Source organism: Octopus sinensis, linkage group LG6 (assembly GCF_006345805.1).
Source record: "Octopus sinensis linkage group LG6, ASM634580v1, whole genome shotgun sequence".
Classification (NCBI taxonomy): Eukaryota; Metazoa; Mollusca; class Cephalopoda; order Octopoda; family Octopodidae; genus Octopus; species Octopus sinensis.
The window spans coordinates 20,550,071-20,560,574 of NC_043002.1; the positions used below are offsets into that span (position 1 = coordinate 20,550,071).

A 10,504-nucleotide genomic window follows, 5' to 3' on the forward strand; every position below is an offset into this window, starting at 1 on the left:
GTGTGTGTGTGTGTGTGTGTGTGTGTGTGTGTGTGTGTGTGTGTTGTGTGGTAAGAAGTTTGCTTCCCACCCACACAGTTCCGGGTTCAGTCCCACTGCGTGGTGTCTTGGACTAGTGTATTCTACTATAACCTTATATATAAGCCGTTGTACATAAACATGTGTATACGCGCGTACACACTCGCATACATACATATATGCATACTGTAAATCCTCGAGTATAATCCGCGTTTTCCCCCCAAATTTAAAGGTCAAAATCCCTAGTGCGTACTATATACGAGGTTGTAAATGAAAATTATTTTCTAAGCAATGTCCGAGTCTCTATTTGTTGTCCGGCAATGTTTATTCAGACGCATTTTGTGATGTTCGGTGCGAAAATACCTTAAGCTAAGCCTGAAAGCAAGGAAGTCAAAAGAATCATTCATAACTTGCTATAAGCAACATTTATTAAACATTATTACTGTTATTTCTTTGTTTTCTGCAAACAAAATGCACAAAAAAGCTACACGTTTGCATTATGTTATATATACAACCATAATAAAGGACGTTACCGTATACATTTTTACAAACCAAGGACGTTATATAGACCGCCTTGACTCAAGTTAGAGAAGGGGTGCGTATTATACACAAGGTTTAGGTTTTCCAGGGGTGCAGCTCCCTAAAAATCCCCTGCGTATTATACTCAAGGGCGGAGTATACTCGAGGATTTACAGTATACGCCCTGCATTCTTTATCACCCACTTACTCCTGTGACAGTCATGGTGACAAAGTCCTCAGAACATCCTTCAGAGAGTTTTATTAGAAGCAACCGTCAACGAATGATCTGGCTGAAGCTTCACTAAGATCTTCCGAAGCTATGGACATTAACCAGTAATTTAACTCGTAGTTTACATCTAGATTTCCCGCCAGTTAGCCTCGTCTATAAAATCTTCTCTGAGACATTCTATCCCCATGCCTCTGTATTACTGGATTCCCTGATCTCTGAATCACACACCCTATCAAGTAGCATTAACTCCAGTGGCCATTCAGACAAATCCTATTTCACACCCTTGCATCCTTGATCATATTCTATCTTAGATTCATCACCACAGATACAAGGATGGCTCTGTGGTTGAGAAACTCACTTTGTAACCACGTGGTTAAGGATTCAGTCCCATTGCGCAGTAACTTGGGTAAGGGTTTTCTACTATAGCCCCAGGTCGACCAATACTTTGTGAGCGAATTTGGGAGACAGAGACTGTGAGGAGGGCGGCAAGCTGGCAGAATCGTTAGCACGCCGGACGAAATGCTTAGCGGTATTTCGTCTGCCTTTACGTTCTGAGTTCAAATTCCGCCGAGGTCGACTTTGCCTTTCATCCTTTGGGGGTTGATAAATTAAGTACCAGTTAACGCACTGGGGTCGATATAATCGACTTAATATGTTTGTCTGTTCTTGTTTGTCCTCTCTGTGTTTAGCCCCTTCTTGGTAGTAAAAGAAATACGTTGCCTTTCGTTCTTTCGGGGTCGATTAAATAAGTACCAGTTACGCACTGAGGTCGATATAATCAACTTAATCCTTGTTTGTCCCCTCTGTGTGTAGCCCCTTATAAGAAAATGTGAGGAAGCTCATTGTGTGTGTGTGTGTGCATCCGCATCTTTTTGTCATGTTTGTTTCCCTTCACCGCTTCAGAAACCGGTTTTGTTTTGGTTTGTTTACGCTTCCCCTTAGCTTAGACGTTCGATAAAGTAACTGATGGAATAAATACAGGCTCAAATACAAGTGCTAGTGTCGATTTATTTCAATTAAAGCCCTCAAATGGTAAACAGCAATGAGTGGAGCAAGTGAAAAATAAAAGATAGGTGAGGATAGGCATGAAAAACCGAAATGAAAATTTCGAGTTTGTTTTCTTTTCACTCACCTCCTTCCTTCAGGTGATTAAGCGCTGAAGTTGGCGCACCATTAAACCAGTTACAGCAATTCTTGCATCTAATTCTGTTTCCTACTTTCCATCACTCATAAAAACAGTTCCTAAATACTTGAATTTTTCCATTTCTTGCATTGTAATTCCAGTAACCTGCCACGCTCCATAGTATAACTGCAGTTAGTTGATTTAATGCCGTTAGTAACCAAAGAAGTGCAAGTTTGCGTAATTTGACATGATTGAGCTTTTATCTTCTCCAAAAATTTTCTCATCAGTATTTTGAAATGTGAAAAGAAATACTGTTCTGTAACTGATACAAATAATTATAGCATATCAGTCAGGAAAACACTACTTCTTGATAAACGTTCTACCTGAGTAAAGAATGACAGCTTTAAGGCGGCGAGCTGGTAGAATCGTTAGCACGCCGGGCGAAATGCCTAGCGGTATTTCGTCGGCCGCTACGTTCTGAGTTCAAATTCCGCCGAGGTCGACTTTGCCTTTCATCCTTTTGAGGTCGATTAAATAAGTACCAGTTACGCACTGGGGTCGATATAATCCGTTTGACTGTCCTTGTTTGTCCTCTGTGTGTTCAGCCCCTTGTGGGTAGTAAAGAAATAGGTATTTCGTCTGCCGCTACGTTCTGAGTTCAAATTCCGCCGTGATTGACTTTGCCTTTCATCCTTTCGGGGTCGATTAAATAAGTACCAGTTATGTACTGGGGTCGATATAATCGACATAATCTGTTTGTCTGTCCTTGTTTGTCCTCTCTGTGTGTATCCCCCTTGTGGGTAGTAAAGAAATAAGAATCGTTAGCACGCCAGGCAAAATGCTTAACAATTTTTGGTCCGTCTTTAGGTTCTCATTTCAAATCCCACCGAGGTCGACTTTGCCTTTCATCCTTTCGGAGTCGATAAAATAAGTACTACTCGAGCACTAGAGTCAATGTAGATGATTTGCCTCCGCCCCTGAGCTAGCTGGCCAAAATTGGAAACCAAAACTAACAACAACTTTGATGCCAGATTTCTTTTGTTTATGTTAAGATTTGCGAAATAGACGTGTCCTTATATTTTAAACAATAATAAAATAAGAAGAAAACACTCACACACACGCACGCACACGCATTTTCATATAGAGACGTCGGGTCATCGTTAAATCTAATATAGCCAATTATATATATTTTTTATCTCCAATAGGTAAATAATTCTTTTTGGACCATAGATATCAAAAATGATTAAGCAGAAATAATTCTAAGATTAATTTCTCTTGCACATCCAATATTTTATTTTAAAAAATCTAATGAAAATAAACGTGGAAAATACTAGGTGTGAGGGCGGCAAGCTGGCAGAATCGTTAGCACGCCGGGCAAAATGCTTAGCGGTATTTCGACCGTCTTTACTTTCTGAGTCCAAATTCGGCCGAGGTCGACTTTGCCTTTCATCCTTTCGGGGTCGATAAACTAAGTATCAGTTGCATACTGGGGTCAATCTAATCGACTGGCCCCTCCACTCAAATTTCAGGCCTTGTGCCTGTAGTAGAAAGGAAAATACTAGGTGGAATTGTAGAAATAGAGATTTATGCCCCCTTAATGCCGTTTTTCAGAATAATCAATCGATCTGTAGAGCAAATGTGATTTCAAAATCCACTAAGCTTATAACTAAAGCACTACATCAGTATCCTCGTTGGTTTCTTATTGAAGTGATGTTATGTTAAGCGCTTCTATGTTCTATACAACCTATTGCATTGTGATGTAATTCCTACCATATGCTCCAACATGACGATAGCTTACGGACTTTTTTGTTTTCCCGCTTTTCTAATGTGATATTAGATAAATGTATGTATTATATCATACGACTTTAATTATGCATTTGTATAAAAAGAAAAAAGAAAGGTGGTTTCACTAAAGTTGTAAACAGTCATAGAAGAGGAATTATCAAATGATATTGTTTTTTCGGAAAGACGGGGAAATGTCTATTACGTCCGTAGTCTCTGGAATTATAAAATTGAAGAATTTTGTCGGCTTGAACATCTGTAAACCGACGTCTGCAAGAAATATTATGGTGTCCAAAATTTCCAGAGAATTTATGTTTCTGAGCAGGATTGATTCGATGCAGTGGTTAGTTTGGTACGTGGGCTGTGAAGCAGTACATGTGATGAAAATTGGAGAGATAGGTAAATGTGTCGGATGGGACTGGATGAGAAAGTTGAAATACAGCTAAGTAGTTCAGAGGAGCAGAGGCTTTTGTAGTATCAACATAATAGATAGAAAGAGCGGGGCGAGCACTATCATATCTGTGGGCCAAGGTTTGAAGTGTGCTATTGAGTGGCGCTGTGTCAACCAACCAGTTGGTCCCTTTTTAACATATGATGTGTGTGTGTTTGTTACTGTAACATCGTTCCAGATGTAGGAGCAGTACTTCATTGAGGGTCTCACTTAAGCTTTCCACAACGATCAGAACTGAAGTATTTTCTAGCCCTGAAGATGTGGTTTCAGTTATGTTATGTATGTGGGGCCACCAGGAGAGATCAGCAGTTATTGTGAGATTCAGTATTTATCACAATTTCGAGGATTTTAATTGTGTTGTCCCAAAGTAGAGAGAGAAAGTTACGAGGTTGTTTCCTTTGTATGAACACTAATTGTATTATACCTGTGTTGTTAAAAGAGACAAGATTGACTAGAACGTTCATGGATGTAATGTAAGTTTGACATTAGAGTACCTACATTGCATCGGGGAGTGGAGTGTCTGTGAGTGGGGGATAAAGAGGAGTGAAGAATGGTAGCATCCGCAGAGGGGTGAGCTTTATTAGAGACCACAGCAAGCAGGTCATTAGAATTGAGGAACATGACCGTAAATCAGAAAGGACCATGCCTGCACATGTTATGGTAGTGCAATGTGACGGGAAGTTTCTACACCAACAAACGAGACAAATGAAGTCTGGGAGCGGACAAGACATCATTTAAAAGCTTTGATTATGTCGAATGCAACGACATTGCTTTCGCTGAGCTTCACAAGATCGAGAAATCACCAGTGAGTGGCGTATTAGAACAGGTCATGGTAAATACAGCTTTACGAAAGCCATATTGAGGGTCATGGCTAGGAATGTAGCAAAAAAGAAAAAAAGATTATTTTCTGATGACGTGACTGTTCTAATAATAATAATAATAATAATAATAATAATAATAATAATAATAATAAATGCCCTGATGCAGTACTAGGCAGTGGCTCCCATGGCGTCTGATCTTAACTGATTGGAAGTGTTACCATGTACATTGTTTTGTCTTGGTATAAAAGATGGTCTACAGCAAAATATTCTGCTCAATACCACAGATTTGCTTGTCAGTTGTTTGACCTTAACCAGTTGACTATGTCCCTTAGTGTGCATCTCTGATATGTGCATCTCTGATCATGAGCAGAAGTAGTTAGGGAACATCATCGCCTTGTGTTGAAAGGAATTCTTAAAGGTTTGGATAATTCACATTTGGAATCATGGGTGGTTCGTTTAACATCCTTAAACAATCCTTATTGAGGGACCTTTTGAGCGGGGTGGGCTACTCGACCTGAAGAAAATTCTAACTGGGCCCCACCTGCAAGGTCATGCGCTGTTTATCTTGATATGAAATCACCATATAGTGCACATATGGTTGTGATGCATGTGCCTGGTGTACCCTCATAAGAAAAGTAGCCATGATGGGTATACTGGGCTTCATATATTTGTACCCCATTGTCACTTTGATGGCATGAACTGCTCTCTCACTCGATAATAATAATAATAATAATAATAATAATAATAATAATAATCTTATTCATGACAAGCATATTTAAAAATAGAAACCATGTATACACACATTCGCACGTATACTTTCAGACACTTTATAGTATACATTTATTTACTGTCTTACACGGAAAGCATTCACACACACTTGCACGCACGCACGCGCGCGCGCGCGCACACACACACACACCACACACACACGCATGCACATACACACATCCACGCACGTAAACACCCATACACTCAAAAAGAAAGCTGTACAGTGAATATTTTAGATTCACAGGTTTTCACCTCCGTTTCTTTCTTTTGCTATATTTCGCTGTTTTACTGTTTCTTCTCGACCTTAATGTCTCTCTATATATCTTTACTGTTGCCACAAATGTCGAGATGGCGGCCTGATGATGGGCGTATTTTCATGGCTTCTTAATCAAACCAAAATACAGGCCGAACCAATAGGGAAAGGGAGGCTTTGGTTTCTTTCTTGTTTTTTTTTTTAAATTACTGAAAATTCGTTTATGTTCTCAATTTCTGTCTGTAAACCAGACAGATAGATAGATAAACAGACGGGAACGAATATTTGTCTATTTGACTATCTGCTTATTTTTTTGATTGCCTGCTTGACTATTTGTCTGTGTTTTTGTCTATCTATTGGCTTATTTTTGTATATCTGCCTAGTTTATCCGTTAGTCTGTCGTATGTTTGCTTTGTCTAATTATAACAAAATCTGTATATCTGTTTATCAGAATCTGTCCACAGTAAGTTTTTACTTTTACACACACACACACACGTGTGTGTGTATGTCCTCTACTGTAGCCTCTGGGGCGACCAAAGCCTTGTGGGTGGATTTGGTAAACGGAAACTGAAAGTGTCCCATCGTGTATATATATATGTATATATATTTTTGCGAGTGTCTTTGAGTCAGCGTACGTCCCCCCCCTTCCCATCACTTGACGACCGTTGTTTGTATGTTATGTTCCTGAAACTTGGCGGTTCGGCAAAACAGACCGGTAGGATAACTACTAGGCTTACAAAGAGTAAGTCCTGGGGTCAATTTCTTCGACTAAAGGCGGTGCTCCAGCATGGCTACAATCAAATGACTGAAACGTGTAAAATAGTAAAAGAGTTATATATATATATATATATATATATATATATATATATATATAATATATATATATATATATCAAAATAAGCAGCAAGGATATCCAGAGGTAATGCAGTACGATCGTTTCATGTGACTCCATTTAATTGAACAATGCAATCATTTCATTACTTCAATTCAAAATGTAGAGCAATCTTCAGCTGCACAAAGACATAGAATTTAATTAAATTAGAAGGACACATTAGTATAATTTTACCCCAAATCTCCAAGAGGATAAGGAGATAGACAAAGAACATGCTTTACCAACAATATCACAGTTGTAAGATATATATATATATATATATATATATATACCCTTTTAGTATATGACCTCGTGAATACCACCGGCGATTTTTTTCCTCTGTCCTCCTGTCTCGGGATCTTTCCTTCTCCTATGTTTCCGACGAAGAGCTCCGCTCGAAACGTCAAGCCCTCCCTCTTCCCTTCTTTCCTGAGCGTCCAATAATACTTTATTTGTTCCACATCCTTGCGTTGTTGTCTTTTTGTTTTCTTGTTTGGATTAACTTTATATATATATATATATATATATAAATGTAAGGCTTTGCAATTCCTTATAGGTAGATAAGGACATTGTTAAAGTGAACCCTTCCACAAGAGCTTTCATGATGTTTGGAACAATATACATGCAATCTTTAAACCCGCAGCAAAAACCCTATAATTCACAAAGTCATTCCTTCAATCATATCTTTGAGTATAATAGAGTTATAATCCATCCATGCTCAAACTTCAGTCGTTAGCACAGAGAGAAAGACCTAATCTTTACTCTTGCATTCCATTGCGCTTAGGCAATAACGAACGCCTGCCATCAGCTTAGTTACATATGTATGTATGTATGTATGTATGTATGTATGTATGTATGTATGTATGTATGTATGTGTGGTGTATGTATGTATGTATGTATGCATGTATGTATGTATGTATGTATGTGTGGTGTATGTATGTATGCATGTATGTATGTATGTATGTATGTGTGTGTGTATGTATGTATGTATGTATGTATGTATGTATGTATGTATGTATGTATGTATGTATGTATATTGGCCCACTGGGAATAGGAGGCCCCTCTGTTGTTGTCACAACATCTTTCTAGGAGAGGTAAATTCTGCGAGAAAACCTGCGACGCTGACAATATTCGATGATGTAAACTAGTTCTTCTTTCGGAGTTTATGTTGTCCACTTTCGAAGAGTAGGATTGGATTTTTGCAAATCCGTTCCCGACTTTAAAAAATCATCATGCACACGCATCGCTTGAAAAAAACAGTAAGATCTATCACAAAAATGGCTAATCGTAGCCATCGCATGCGTGGGACTTTCGATCAGGCTATGGCCATACTCGAACACGAGTTTGCAGCCATCATGTATGTATATATGTATGTGTTTGTGTATGTATGTATGTATGCATGTATGTATGTATGTATGTATGTATGTATGTATGTATGTATGTATGTATGTATGTATGTATGTATGTATGTATGTATGTATGTATTCGACTGTCCTTGCATGACTCTGTCTGCCTGTCTATCTTTCTATCTTTCTGTGTGTGTGTGTGTGTGTACATACTCAAACAGAGCGTCCGCATTGTGACTACAGTTGAAGTCATTTGCTAAAGTGACGCCGCGTAGTAGGATCGACCCTGGAACCGTTCCTTGCGAAACGACCTGCTTTAACGGCATTGTCTGCACCTGCGTTTTCAAGAGAGAAATAGTGTGTGTGTATGTGTGTATGTAATACATATATTATACATGTATACATCGGTTAGTCCACATTACTCTGTAAGAGCACAGAGACGGTTTCTCGGTTTCACTGCCATATATACTCTTCCTTGGACGAGACACCGGACTGTCGCTGGATTTCTCAATTTTACCAGCTGAATAGAATGAAGTGTTTTTCTCAAGAACACAACGCATCACCCAGTCCAGGAATCGAAACCACAATCGTATGATTATGAGTCCACCACCCTAACCTCTAAGCTCTGCGCCTCCACATATGTATGTATGTATGTATGTATATATGTATGTACGTATGTATGTATGTTTGTATGTATGTATGTATGTATGAATGTCTGTATATATGTATGTATGCATATATGTATATATATATGTCAGTGCACCTGTGTCTATCTGTTTGTCTGTCTGCTGTCTGCCTGTCTGTGTATGTATGTATGTATGTATGTATGTATGTATGTATGTATGTATGTATGTATGTATGTAGTATGTATGTATGTATGTATGTATGTACATGACGATGCAACGATGGATACTTATCCGGACTGAAACAATTTTAAATATTTAAAAACAAAGCAACACTAATACCTTAAAAAACTAATTTTTTAAAAAAGCATCACACACTTCAAGCAGATGTACTTTGTAAATGAGAAATACCCAACACTTGAAATTTCAAATTAAAACGATATATCATTTACTGAGAAAATTCTCAGAGAATCACTGACGGTTGGTGTTGGTATAAATGAGAACGAGGGGGGGGGAATAACAGATGCTACTTCCAGTGTCTTAAGATAGGAGATAGACAAAAGACCGATTAATATACAAAAAAGCATTTCCTGTTTAGTCGCGATTATTTACGGTCATAGAGAAGGAGTTATGAAAGAAATGAGAAAGTGAGAAATATAACTCCAGCTTCCCACCCACCAGCTTGTAATGCCATGTCCTTTGTCTCCTTTACTCTTGAAGCCGATGTGCAATTGGCACCACGCATTCCTTGTTTCTTTTTACTAGTTTCTTTCTTTATCGAATACACTGGCGCATTGTTCCTAACAATAAACATATCAACTCCAGCACTTTTGTTAGTCTGGTATTTTATCGTTTTCTATTTGTCGAACCTCAAAGATAACGGTTAAAGGGACACGAACATAAACTACACTGGTTTTCGAGTTTGTAGGAGTGGCTAGATTAGCTAATGGCCTTTGCTCGATACTTGTCCATTGTCGATGGCTGGTTTATATTATCGAATGAAGATAGCTTCTATTACCCGCAGGTTCCCGACATTTCAGTCTAAGCGCTGATCGTACTTGTAATTTATTACCACCGGCTTTCATCTAGTTACTTTTTGACTGATAAGATGTGTGTGTGTGTGTGTGTGTGTGTGTGTGTGTGTGTGTGTGTGTGTGTGTGTGCGTGCGTGCGTGCGTGCTTGCGTGTTCGTGTGTCTGGAGGTATTCTTTGATCCAGGATGTCCCGAATCGTGCAGCTAATGCACCTTTTGGTCCATTCTATATGGCAGATGATGTAAACTCGAAAACAAATGCCCACGTTACTGATGAATAACATTATTATTATTATTATTATATTATTATTATTATTATATTATTATTATTATTATTATATTATTATTATTATATTATTATTATTATTATTATATCAATATAGCAGACAGACCATCTTTTACCTTTACAACCCAAGGAGTGAGCCACAAACAACGATATAAGATTCTTTCAGCAATTCAATTTTTGAGCATCTAATCAGAATCCTTGCATTTTTGATTATACTGGGTTTTTTTAATGTCAATTAAGTCCAAAACTCAACCTCAATCTTCTTCAAACATGATTTTCTTTTCTTCGGTATTGTACCAAGACTGCCCCTAATTTCGTCTTTTTTCGTGCTCCATACACCATTGGAAGATCTATTCTCAAATCTTGGTAATTCTGAACCTT

At 38.3% G+C, this 10,504-nt stretch overlaps 1 long non-coding RNA gene across 1 annotated transcript in view; it reads right to left on the reverse strand.

Annotated features, from left to right (window-relative positions):
• The window catches only part of LOC118763838, a 20,873-nt gene extending 13,578 nt beyond the window's left edge, over window positions 1-7,295 (reverse strand). The window contains exons 1-2 of the long non-coding RNA XR_004999587.1: window positions 7,283-7,295; window positions 738-747 (exon numbers count right to left, since the gene is read on the reverse strand). This is a non-coding gene — a long non-coding RNA (uncharacterized LOC118763838). The remainder of the gene's footprint in view (window positions 1-737; window positions 748-7,282) is intronic.
• Window positions 7,296-10,504: the final 3,209 nt, after the last annotated feature.